The sequence below is a fragment of the Leopardus geoffroyi genome, chromosome B3, assembly GCF_018350155.1.
Source record: "Leopardus geoffroyi isolate Oge1 chromosome B3, O.geoffroyi_Oge1_pat1.0, whole genome shotgun sequence".
NCBI classification, from domain to species: Eukaryota; Metazoa; Chordata; class Mammalia; order Carnivora; family Felidae; genus Leopardus; species Leopardus geoffroyi.
This window is the reverse complement of record NC_059337.1, coordinates 83,731,776-83,744,943: the sequence shown is the minus strand read 5'-3', so window position 1 is coordinate 83,744,943 and position 13,168 is coordinate 83,731,776. Positions and strand designations below refer to the sequence as shown.

The window sequence follows — 13,168 nt, the reverse complement described above, 5'->3', positions numbered from 1 at the left end:
AGCAGACAATGCTCCTTTTCTTCCTTATGATCCTCTGTATTGCTGTGGAAATCTGAGAAAAATTGTGATAATTGCTATGATTGTGCACTTAACGTTCCTACTTCAACAAGGATGAGGAAAGAGTAGCAAGCTTTGTGGCTTTTATGAAACCTGGTAAAACCTGGCATAGATGGTGGCCAGTTTTAGCCATTGGTACCAGGTACTACAAGGTTCAGTTGTTGAAAAAACACATTTACCGAGGAACTTCTACCCTGACAAATTTCAGGTAACCGTTTCATCTGCGTTTGCTGGAAAGGGGCTTATCCATGCTCTTTGGGCTCCATTATGTGTGGTGTTCTAACCAGGCAGCCCACTGCTTGTGAAAAGAGGCTACAAGTCAAAAGACACAAACTGTGGTTCGACTGGCTGCTCCCCCTGCTCTAAGTGGAAAGGTCTGTCTAGGACCAACTACACAATTTGTGGGGCTCATTGCAAAATGGAGATGCTGGAGGGGTGAGGGAGTGGCCTCTGGGTGGCTCGGTCGGTTAAGCCTCCAACTCTTGGTTTCAGCTCAGGTCATGATCTCACAGTTCATGGGTTCAAGCCCCAAGTTGGGCTCTGTGCTGACAGGGTAGGGCCTACTTGGGATTCACCCTCTCCCTCTCTCTCTCACTTTCTGTCTCTCTCTCTCTCAAAATAAATTTAAAGAAAGAAAGAAAGAAAAGAAAAGAAAAGAAAAGAAAAGGCAAGGTCCCTTGTTGAAAATTTATTAGGAATTTTAAAGCAGTGACAGCAAAGATGTAGATCAAACATGGGACCCTTTCAAGCCAGGGGCTGTGTGACTCACAGATCATAGGCCGGTGAAGCTGGCCCTGGCTCTGACCTTCCTAAGTGAGAAGATAGGATAAGAAGGGAAGGACCTTAATCCTCTCCCACACACAGTTGACAGTGTGTGACAAATGCTCCCAAGAAAGAGGTGATGTTCCACTGAGGGCCCAGGGATCCACTCTTCCTGCCCTTGGTGGGGAGGAGACAGAGCAGCCTGAGTGATGACTGGGACGCCTTCGAGATCCTTCTGATCCTTGGTGTGTATAAACCTGGAAGCCCTTATCTAAAAGGGACTCTAATTCTAAGATGCCACACTTTTCTTCACTACTCTTCACAAATTGAGAATCGTGGCTTTACCACTTAATAGCAGTTATGACCTGGAGCTGGCGGTATGTCATCTCTGAGACTCAGTTTCCTTGTTTGTGAAACAGAGATAATACCTCATGGAGTGGCTGTGAGGATTATATTAAACAACAGACGTAAAGTGGTGCAAAGTGGTGCTTAGTAGAGTTCCGGGCACATGGTCAACTCTCAGTAAATGGGGTTATTATCACTATTATTATGGTAACCCCTTGCTTTTGGAAAAGTGTGTGTCGGAGAGAAAAGCACTCTTTGTGTACTACCCACTCAGGCCCCGGGGTGACAACTCGGTTGAAGGCTTATGCTACCCCAGTAGGCCTTCTCTGACTCTTTTTTTCCCAGCTTCCTCCAGCTTAACTCTTTTCAAATGTAGAATCTTTTGAATATGATGAAAGTCCACACACTAACAAAGCCACTGCTGCCAGCAAGGTCACCCAAGGAGAGGCAGTCTTGTCCTCTGGGCATGCAGAACAACATGCATTTATTCAGGCGGGGAGGCTTGCAGGCTGCGCTGAGCCCCTGCTCAGATTGATTCCCTCTAAGGGCCTCTTTCCAAGCTAGGCCAAGGGAGGCTTTTACAGTCCCGATTCAGCTTGGAGGCGTCGTCCAGATCCATTCGTTGGCTTTGTTGGTGACATCAGAGTTTTCCCAGATGCTATTCTGATCAGAGCAGCTGGGAGGTGCTCCCTTGCTCTTTCTGAGGGAAGATGTGGCCCATGTAGTCATTCTTCCTATTGCCTCCTAGAGTGGGCTGGGCATGGAGTTGCTGGCCTGAGTTGGGTCAAGGCAACCTTTTAGGGCAGTGGGCTGACTCTGTTTGAAACCTTTCCGGTGGCCACACTTGCTCCCTCAGGACTGAAAGAATCTCTTAGAGCTGGTGCATCTCCCCTCCCCCAGCCCTCAGACTTCCCCTTCCGGGGGCTGTCTGTGGGAGCAGACTCTTCTGCCTCCATAGCCTTCAGGATGCAGTCCTCCTCAACAGGAAAGAATGCTTCATTTCGGCAAAGGGGACTGTGGTTTTAAATTATTTGCACCTTTGCTTTAGTCTTTTGGAGCAGATGGCCGAGTACAGACTCCGTTGAGGGACCTTTGGCCACAGCAGCTTTGCCAGAACAGAAAGGAAACTAGCATTTGTCAAGTACCCTCTGGGTTCCTGGCACTGTACTGGGGTTGCCATTATTTCTTCTCAGAAGGTGGAAATTATTATCTCAATTTTCTGTCAGTGAAGAAACTGAGGCTGTTTGGGTATGCTACTCAAATGCGTGTAGCTGGTAAGAGGTAGAACCGGCATTGAAACCCAGTTCTGACTTAGGTTTCTCTCAGTTGTTGTTTGTTGCCTCTGTAGACTGGCATCCTCAAATGGGAACATTCATCTGAATGTATGGGGACGCGGCTGGAAGGCAGACACGTGTTCTGTATGCGCAGACGGGGAGGAGCAGGGAAGGGCAGAGCTTGGTGGGGTGTCTGTGCTAGTAACATGTGCGGTATTGGGAGGGCCCAGAAGTCCCTAGAGGGCTCTCTGCTGGCATTTGGCTCTCATTAGAAGACAGAGTGAACATGAGGTTCAGAGAACCTTGGGTACTGCCTAGATGTATAGCTTCTGCCATGATTAGCTATAAGAAGAGAAGCAACTAAAAGTAAGTATCAGGATAGTACTACCCAGAGACATGGTAGAAAGAGATCTGTAAAATCCTGTTGCACATGGACTCAGGAGGATGTAGAAACCAGCTCTTTAAATCATTTTCTAATGTTTATTTATTTTTGAGAGAGAGAGAGAGAGAGTGGGAGAGGGGCAGAAAGAGAGGGAGACACAGAACTGAAGCAGTCTCCAGGCTCTGAGCTGTCAGCACAGAGCCTGAGGCAGGGCTTGAACTTGCAAACCATGAGATCAGGACTTGAGCCATGTCAGATGCTTAACTGTCTGAGCCACCCTGGTGCCCCGAAACCAGTTCGTTAAAAATGTGGATGAGGGGCGCCTGGGTGGCGCAGTCGGTTAAGCGTCCGACTTCAGCCAGGTCACGATCTCGCGGTCCGTGAGTTCGAGCCCCGCGTCGGGCTCTGGGCTGATGGCTCAGAGCCTGGAGCCTGTTTCCGATTCTGTGTCTCCCTCTCTCTCTGCCCCTCCCCCGTTCATGCTCTGTCTCTCTCTGTCCCAAAAATAAATAAACGTTGAAAAAAAAAAAAAAAAAAATTTAAAAAAAAAAAAAAAATGTGGATGAAGAGCTGAGCCAGATACCCCACCGACATCTCCGGCAACATTGCCTTTGAGGCATCCTGGTAAATGGGGCTGGGACTCTGTGGTAGAGATTCCTTGGGCAGCTTGGCATGGCAATAGGTAGGTTCCTAGAAGACCTGACCATGCCACCATGAAACACATTTCACTCTGCTTTAGAAGAAGGCTCCGACTAAGGCCCACTCCAGGCCCCTCCCACTGATGGGAGTGGTGTCCCTGGGCTCCTGATATCTCCTAGGGTGGGTGGGTTGGACTGGGAAGCTGACAGGGCTGCTGTAGGTGGAAGTCCCTAGCACTTAGCAGCTCAGAGCTATAAGAAACAGGGACTAACACTTCCATTTGAGCTGTTCCATGGTTATCCCAGGGTGGGGATGAGTTTGGTGGAGGATGGGAGCATCAGTGGGATTTAAGAGTGATGGATATTTATTCCTGACACCCCTGATGATGACAGTCTCCTTATTATGCACACTCATAATACAAGGAAAAAGGTATCATAATTTGTTATTTCACATTTATTTGTGCAATTCTTTGAGTGATGTATCTTCCAGTCAGTTTGTTTTTGCTCATCATTGATTCCCAATGCTTAGTACATTGCCTGTCACATACAGCAAGTGTTCAAATAAATATTTCTTCAGTGAATGAATTAATGAAAAGTTTTGAAAGTACTAGAAGTGAAGAAAGTGCTTCAGAAATAGTTTCGCACTGCCTTTCTCAGTTCTGCTGATTAAGGTAATGACAGATACCATAATTACTGGAGTTCCAGATAAGAATCCAGAAAATGCTATCTTTTGCAGTGTCATAGAAGGACCAACTTTGTTCCTCTTCACTTGCTGGTGATACACTTGTCTTTGAATGAGATGAGGCATGGGGGCAGTCAAGATGCCCTTTTGCCATGGCTCTGGACTTAATCAGTTATAGGTCCCCCACTGGAGGCATGACAGTTACCAGGAAAAAGCCAAAAGAAGTAAAATAGATCTTCAGGCTCTGCATGGGAAATCAAGGTGAGGGCAAACTTTAGAAGGCTGCAGGTAGGAAGATTTGGAAGTTTTTTGTGTGGTTTGAGGAGATCTGAAAGGCTAGCCTGACCAAAAGACAGATCCCTTTATTAGCCTATTTGGAGGTTCACAAATTTCTATGTTTATGAATATAGAATTTAAGAGTTTGGGTTAAGATTTGACTCTTGAGGAAGTATAATAGTATAAACATTTTCCTGGGTGAGGTATGTGTGAATCATGAACACCCTAGAAGCATGGAAGCATGAATTATTTTGATAAGCTAGCCAGCTCTTATTGACTGAGCTGAGGTCTTCCAAGGGCCAGAAGGAAAGTGATAGGTAAAGTTGAGAGGCTATTGGAATGTGGGGAGTTAGGGGGTTGGTTGGAGTTAGGAGGAGAGGTTTTGAGGAGGGTGGTCTCACAGAATATTCCTGTTGGGGTCGAGTAGGTACTTGGCAGAGAAATATTGCCAGGGTCCAGGCACATCCCTGGGTACACTCAAGCTGGATATTTTGAGGTGGAGTTTAATAAAGAGGCTATTACAAACGTGGGATCAGGGTAGAGGTGAATCAAACCATGGACACACCTTGGGACAGGCACTAACAAGGAGCCAGCTGTTCCACTCCTGGCCTTATGGAGCAAGGGGAGAGAGCAGTTATTGGACCCTGGAAAGGTAGCTGTAGGAGAGACCACTTATAAACCGTGGTGGATTAAAGACAGTCTAAAATTCTTTGATAGTCCTTTCATCAAAAGTGAGGTCTGTGTTCTCTCCTCTTGAATCAGAGGGGTCTCTGTGACTGCTTTGACCAAGATCATGGTGGAAGTGATGTTGCCCCAGTTTCTGGGCCCAGGCCTTAAGAGATTGGGAGCTGCCATTACCTTCCTCTTGGACCACTCACTTTGCTGGGAGGAAGTCTAACAGCCCCAAGGAGAGGCCCTTCTGGAGAACTAAAGGTCTCTGTTAGCAGCCCTGACTAAGTTCCCCCAGATGATCAGATGATAACCAGCACCAACTTGCCAGCCATCTTGGAAGTGGATTCTCTAGCCCCAGTCACCCTGCCCTGGCCTATGCCACACGGAAGAGAGTTGAGTTGCCTCTCTAAGCCTCATCCAAATTGTAGGTTCATCAATAAAATAAGTGATTGTTATTGTTTTAAGTTACTGTTTGAGGTAAGTTGTTACCAATAGATACAGGAGTATAAATATATGTTATGGCCTCCATAGAGGCACTCAGATAACTCAGGGTAAGCTGGCAGGATAAACACTCTGACCTCTCTCTCCTCCTGCCTACTTATTTACTGCCAGTGACCTCCAACTGGATGAAACCAATGAAAGCCAGAGGACAAGGAACCTATTGATATTGTCCTTATAGGTCAGCACCCTGGGGGAAGTGTGAAGGGAGATATGGAGGGACAAATGGAAGACATCCAGCAAGGGTACCTGGCAATTTGAAGTTGATATCATGGCGTTGATCCTGTTTGATAAAACTCAACTGCCCAACTCAGCAGAACACAAACCTTAGAAGACGAAGGCCAGTGTCAATTTTGGAAGGTAGCCAGATACATGATCAATTAGAAAGGAGGAGAATTTGCTTAAGACATTTCTTAATCAGAAAAGTAAAATGTAGTAATGCCCTATGAGTGCTGGCCCCTCAGCTCAGGAGCAGGACTGTGACTGACCTACTCATTCCCCAATTTCCTAAGTGGCTGCCTCAGGGGAGCCCTGGGGAGCCTGATACCCAGTGGAGGAGCTGGATTTGCCTTTATGTCCCATAAAATAAATATTTGGGCTTCCAGGGAAATTGGAATAATCTGGGTAAGGAAGAGTGAGATACTTTCCCAGGGCTGGAAGCCCCAGAGAGGCAGGTAAACCCTGGGTGACCTGGACAGAATCAAGACTGATATTGCCTAGCCAGTCAGAGGCATGAGGCGATGAGCCCATCCCTGGAGTGGTGTGCAGACAGGGAGGAGCCTTTTCCCATCTGCCTTTAGGAGGGGAGGAGGGCTACTCCCTGGGCTTCAGGGCCAGCCCCAAAGCCAGAGTGGTGCTTGCCACTGTCTAGGAGGAAATCTGCAAAACGCAATGAGCGGAAGCTTTGGAGAATTGCCCTCACTTAGAGGGAGGTGGTAGAATGTGATGGTTAGAGCTGGGGTTCAGGAGTCTAGCTGCCTCGATTCAAATTCTGACTCTGCCCCTTGCTGGCTGTGTAACCCTGTTTAACGCCTCTATGACTCCATTTTCTCATCAGTAAAATGGAGATAGCAGTGCATACGATGTGCAGCTTTTGTGAAGGATAAAGGAGCCCCTGACACACACGTAGGGAAACAGTGGGATGAAGCGGTTGAAGAGAACAGGCTCTGGAGCCAGGCGGCTGGGTTTGAATCCTGACTCCACCAGCGACAATATGCATGATGTGGGGCAAGAATCTCTGTGTCGTGGTGTCCTTTTCTGGGGGCGGGGGGAAATAACAGCATGCACCTCCTTTATTTGGCTGTCATGGAGACTAATGAATTCATCTAGGTGAAGGGTTTAAATATATTTTTGTAATGTTAATTTATTTTTGATAGAGCACAAGCAGGGGAAAGGCAGAGAGAGGGGGTGACAGAGGATCTGAAGCAGGCTCCGTGCTGACAGCAGCAAGCCTGACGCAGGGCTCAAACTCATGAACTGTGAGATCATGACCTGAGCCGAAGTCAGCTGCTCAATCGACTTAGCTACCCAGGCGCCCCTAGATGAAGGGTTTAGAGTGGGAGGTGGCTGCACTTAGGGAGCACTCCCTCAGCTGTGATGATCAAGATGCCTTCTCCATCCCTGCGTGAGTGTTTGGGGCCTACAGTAACAGTATTTGCATTCTGCTGGAAGCACTAGCTAGAGGGAGAAATCCATGAGCTCAGTTCAGATTTAGCAGGAGATCCCTGACTGCCCTGCCTCTGGGCAGGTGGCTCTGTGGGTAGTTGAGCTGTCTGTTCCCTGACCTTGTAGTCACACGGACTTCTTTGTTTTCTGCTCTGTCCCAGTCTTATCTTAGCTTCAAGGCTGTCCACCAAAGACATTATTCCCCTCCCACTGCCCCCAGTGGCATTCTCAGACCCAGCTGGGCAGAACAGGGCTGCCACGGCCAGTGTCGGGTGACTGATGGCTCACCGGGAGCGGGGCTTCCCTTCTGCCCTGGGGCCTGGTTGTGGAAAGAAAGCAAATGAAAAATGGCAGCAATAAAGAGGATTGTTTCTGGTAGACAACGCTTCTTTGCTTCCCAGTTAATGATGTGACTTAGGCCTAAGACGAAGGAGTCTGGAATCTGAGCAACCTGGTTGTCCTTCCAGCTTCTGGAACCCACTTGCGATATTGCCATTCTCCTGTGCCTCAAGTATACCCTTCCTTAAATTAAGATCTTGCCTTACAAAGGCCTCATCACGATTTGCCTGTTCCTGGGTGGCTTGCTTTGATAGACTCAGGGGCAGGATGTGGCTGAGACCCACAGCAGCTGGTGGTAAATATTCCAGAACACCAGCAGGCAGGAGAGAAGACACCATCTTGGCCCATGCTGACAAGCTGGAGAAAGTCACATTAGTAGTTAACCTCCTGGGGCCTCTTTTTATAAAATGAAGGTAACATGAACTGGCTTTGGGAAGTAACCTGAGGCTAATGAAATCCTTGGAGAAAGAGCTAAGGAATATCAGGTGGTGGTATTTATTGTGTTGACAGCACAGCAATGCTCGTCAGATCTTCTGATTTTAAGGCCTGAGAGTGGTCATCCTTAGGTGGACAGTTCTTCCCGCTTCTACTCCTCCATCCTTTCAGCCCCAGCCCTTCTCTGAAGATCAGGAAGATTCTCAGGAATCGTTGCCCCTTGGACTGGTGGAGGAGCAGGAATTCTGGGAAGAGAACCGTTCCAGGAGCCTGGCCTGCCCTTGAGATACAGTGAGTTTTCCTCTGGAGGTGAGTCCTCTGAGAGCCCAAAGAAGGCTGCCCTCATCCTCCTCACCTGGGCTGACCTGGAAAAACTGCAAACCACAATTCATGCTGTTTCTTTGCCCTCCCTTGCTTGCTTGCTTTCCTTTCCTTTCCTTTCAAAAACAATTTTTTTTAATCTTTATTTATTTTTGAGAGAGAGAGGCAGAGCACAAGCGGGGGAGGAGCAGAGAGAGAGGGAGACACAGAATCCGAAGCAGGCTTCAGGCTCTGAGCTGGCAGCCCAAAGCCTGACGCAGGGCTCAAACTCACGAACCCAGAGATCATGACCTGAGCCACCCAGACGCCCCTGCTCTGCCCTTTCTGTAAAGTGTCTTTCCTCCGGAGCGGGCAGAGCTACTGTCCTGGCCTCCAGCTCAAGTATCGTGTGAGGAAAGACGTAGTACAAAGAACAGCAAATAAGCTTATAGCTTCTAACCTCCAACCAAAGAGTGTGACTGCAAAAGAGAGCCTGCAACATCCTGCTAAAATGCAACTTTTGCAGGTAAAATTTTCAGTCAGCCACCAGAGGGTGCCCACAGAGTTCTCTGAAAATGACCAAAACCTGAAGAATTAGGGGAGAAAGACAATTTCCAGTGCATGTAAGACCAAGACAAAATAGAGCTCGCCCACACCTGACTCGAACAGATACACAGGCCAGCTGAGGAGCCAGGAGTTTGCAGCGGGGAGGAGAGCCAGGGTGGGAGTGATAGAAATCACCTGAGTTTTAGCTAAACAAGTTGCTTCTTGATTTTCAATTGGCAACTGCAATAGTACTTTGAGGATTGGCTCAGGGTGCATGTTCCTTCTTTGGCAAAACTCCCTTCCCCACCCTTTCCCCATCCTTGTGTACAAAGGAAATGCAAATACATGTAAATATTAGCCTAAGCCACAGGCTTCTTGGAAGGTAAGGCGCTGCCCCTGCTGCTGCTGCTGCTTTAAAAAAAAAAAAATCCTATAATGCAACTGAAAAGACAGATTTTCTGAGCCACTGCTCCTGCACCAGGGGGAGGCCTCTGAAAGAAGAAATGGAGAAGCCATGGTTCTCTGAAGAGAGGGCCTTGTGTGGAGCGTGCCTGGAATGAGAGGAGCAGAGGGAGGCTCCTACACTCTTCCCGGCGGGGTCTGGCAAGCAGGCGGTGCCTGGCATCCCTGGATCTCCAGGGCCTGGCACCATGACTGACACACAGTAGGTGCCTGTGGATGTTTGTTGAAGGACTGAGTGAAACGAATGGGAAGTAAGCCGGAGTGGGTGGGTCACTGCCTGGGCTGGCTGGGAGCTTTCACAGGGTGAGGGGAGAATTGGGAAAGGGGTGGGTGAGGGTGGAAGGTTAACTTTCCAGGGAGGAGAGATCCTGTGTTCTGGTTTGCCACTGCCTCAGGCCTTTTCTGTGGACGTCTGAGGCTCCAGAACAAAATGTTTTGACTTTATCCTAAGGCTGGTCAAACCACCCAGGGGCCCCCCCAGCAGCCCCATTTATTCATATGGTCTACTCATTCACAGTTACTGAGTAGTGATGGGGACCCTGGCAGTAACCCTGTGTCCCCACTCAAGGTACCCAGTCTCCTTTAGCCATTCCTTGGTGAACTGGGTATGTAAATGTTGGGGGGAAGTGAGCCCATTAAATACTGGGAAGGGGTTTTGGCTCTCTGGAAACCCAGATAGTGGGGAAATGGGCTTAGGCCTTGGTTCCTGGGCAATTGGGCCATTGATTTTTCTGGACAAGTGTGAGCAATATGTGTATATATGCCGTGTGTGTGTGTGTGTGTGTGTGCGCGTGCGCAAGGCGTCTGCAAGCATGAGTATGGGTTGCAAGAATGCCTTGCCCTTGATGTAACAAATTACCACAAGCTGGATGACTTGAAATAACAGAAGTGTATTTTCTCACAGCTCTGGAGGCCAGAAGCCTGAGATCAAAGGGGCAGCAGTGTTGGCTTCTGCCAGAGGCTCTGAGGGAGAATCTGTTCCATGCTTCTCTCCTATCTTCTGGTGGCTGTCAGTAATTCTTGGTGTTCCTTGGCTTGTAGATACATTGCTTCATTCTCTGCCTTTGTCTTCACATGGTGTTACATGGCTTACAATTCTCTGTTTCTGTCTCTTGTAAGGACTTGTCGTTGGACATAGGGCTCTCCCCAATCCAGGATGATCTCACCTGAAGACCTTTACCTTAATTACATCTGCAAAGGCCAAATAAGTTTACATTCTGAGGTTCTGGGTGGATATACCTTTTTGGGGAACACCGTTCCACCCAGTACAAACAAGATGCAAATGTGTTCATTGTTGGATTACTCTACTGGTGGACCATGTGTGTGCTTAAATAAGCAACAAACAGGGGTACTGAGAGGGAGAGAGACTGATTTTGTTTTTGAAAGAATTTGATACTTCAAAAAAATGAAGTCCTTGTGGAACAAATATGATTTAAGATAGTTTTAAATTTGAATTTTACACAGAAGTGGGAGAAAGAAAGCATATTTTCCCTGCCTTGGTCCCTAAAGATGTTAATCAATGTAATTAGTGAATTATAAATAGTTCAGTATGGTGACAAGGTAGAATGTGAAGGAGTCTTTTTGTTGGCGGTGTTTTTTTTTTTTATCTTAAAGTTTATTTATTTTGAGAGAGAAAATGCATGGGAGCAGGGGAGGGGTGGAGAGAGAGGGAGAGAGGGATCCCAAGCAGCCTCCTGGCATCAGGCTGTCATTGTAGAACCTGATGTGGGATTCGATCTCACAAACCGGTAGATCATGACCTGAGCCGGAATCAAGAGTCGGCCGCTTAACCGACTGAGCCATCCAGGCACCCCATGTTGTTGGTTTTATTCTGTTTTGTGTCTTGCAATTATTGAGGCCACTGGTGACCTTAGCAGGAGCAACCACCATGTCCTTAACATCCGTGGGTTGGGGTTGAGGATCGAATGAAAGTGAGAAGATTGTTAGTGTGGGTATTTTTTTGCAAGGAGCTTGATTGTGAAGTGAGAGAAGAGACATAGTGGTCTCTGAGATGCGGTCTGTGACCTTAGAAGGTTAATTAATGATTTGCTATTTGTGCTTGCCACAATTAACTTTAACTGCTGCCAGAACTTCTTAGGGATGGTATCCACTGATGACATCTCTGAAAGGGTGCAAACTGAGGTTGCTGTCTAGCCCAAAGCTTCCCCTCAGGTGTGCCTTGGGTAAAGCAGTGGCTCCCCACCAAATTCAACAGCTTGACAGAACCTCAGTGTGCCAGCCCAATGCCCTCTCTGTCCTTTGTACAGTGTCTCGCCTGCCTGGCTGTTCTTCCTCGTTACCTGCTTATCTTTTAAAGCTCAGCTGGAATATTCCCTGTTTATTCTACCCTTCCCCCTTGAAGTTGCTCATTCTTTAGAACCCCCATAGCACCTGTAAATTACATACATAGCACTTTTCATGATAAGCATTATCAGCACCAATGACCTGTTTCCATTACTACTCGAATCCAGGTTTTGTGCAGTAGATGTATGTACTCTTCTAAGCAGCAATGTGCCTTGGAGGAAACTCACCCTTCCCCAGGCCAAGGGTGGGTCTGATGGGCCTGAAGGTAATCACATTCCTGTTGCCAGAGGTTGATTCAGGGATGGGCATGTCACCCAATTCTGGCCAATGAGACACGGGAGACTTTTGAGAAACGTTTTCTTGCTCCTAAGCGAACAAAAGAGATGTTGTCTCTTCTTTCTCAAGGTCTTGTCATGTCTGGACATATTGAAGCCATCTTGCCATCACCTTGAGAAGGAGTTGAAGCCTGAGGATGGCAGAGCAGAGAGATGGTAAGAGCCTAGATCTGTAATCACGTAGCTGGGCCACTGAAACTGCCTACCCAGCTCTCTGCCCCTTAAGAATTACAATTATTGCAATTAATGCATTTCCTTATTGTTTAAAGATGCTTGAATCTGTTTCTCTGGCTTGAGGCCAAAAGCATCCTAACTGAAACAACTTGCCATCTAATAAATATTTGTCAATTATAACTTGATTTTAAAGTGATGGCCTTCGAAACAAAAGAGCATGTTGTCTGAGTTCTTGTCGTGCACCAGGATTTGGAAAAGTAAAATACGGTATTCCCGTGGTCTTCTCCTTAGAGGCCCAAGGTTATTTCATGTATTTGACTATGCCACTCAGATGGTAGAAGCAAAATTTCTTTTTCTGGAAGGTTAAGAAAAAATTGGTCTTGAGCTATTTGAGGGAAAGTAAACAAAGTTATAAGACCCAGAGAAGAAACCTCATTTCCATTGGATCACTGACCCAAAGGAAAGTCTCTTTGGGGAGATACATAAGTAAAGCTTTAAAAATTGAAGTACAATTAATTATAGTTCACTTTGTTTCTTTTTTTTTTCTTTTTTTTTTTTATTCTCAAGTTATGTTAACATACAGTGTAGTCTTAGCTTCAGGAGTAGAACCAGTGATTTCATCTCTTACGTATGACACCCAGTGCTCATCCCAAAAAGCACCCTCCTTAATGTCGGTCACCCATTTAACCCACCCCCATCAACCCTCAGTTTGTTCTCTGTACTTAAGTCTCTTCTGGTTTGCCTCCCTCTCTGTTTTTATCTTATTTTTCCTTCACTTCCCTTATGTTCATCTGTTAAGTTTCTCAAATTCCACATATGAGCGATATCATATGGTATCTGTCTTTCTCCGACTAACTTATTTCATTTAACATCATACCCTCCAGTTCCATCCATATTGTTGCAAATGGTGAGATTTCATTCTTTTTCATTGCTGAGCAGTATTCCATTGTGTATGTATATATATATATATATGTATATATATATATACACACACACATACACACCACATCTTCTTAATCCAT

The 13,168-nt window shown here is 46.8% G+C and overlaps 1 long non-coding RNA gene across 1 annotated transcript in view; it reads left to right on the top strand.

Moving 5' to 3' along the window:
• LOC123583537 overlaps positions 1-12,375 on the top strand; it is a 154,062-nt gene extending 141,687 nt beyond the window's left edge. Inside the window, exons 6-7 of the long non-coding RNA XR_006704929.1 lie at positions 8,197-8,334; positions 12,043-12,375. This is a non-coding gene — a long non-coding RNA (uncharacterized LOC123583537). The remainder of the gene's footprint in view (positions 1-8,196; positions 8,335-12,042) is intronic.
• Positions 12,376-13,168: the final 793 nt, after the last annotated feature.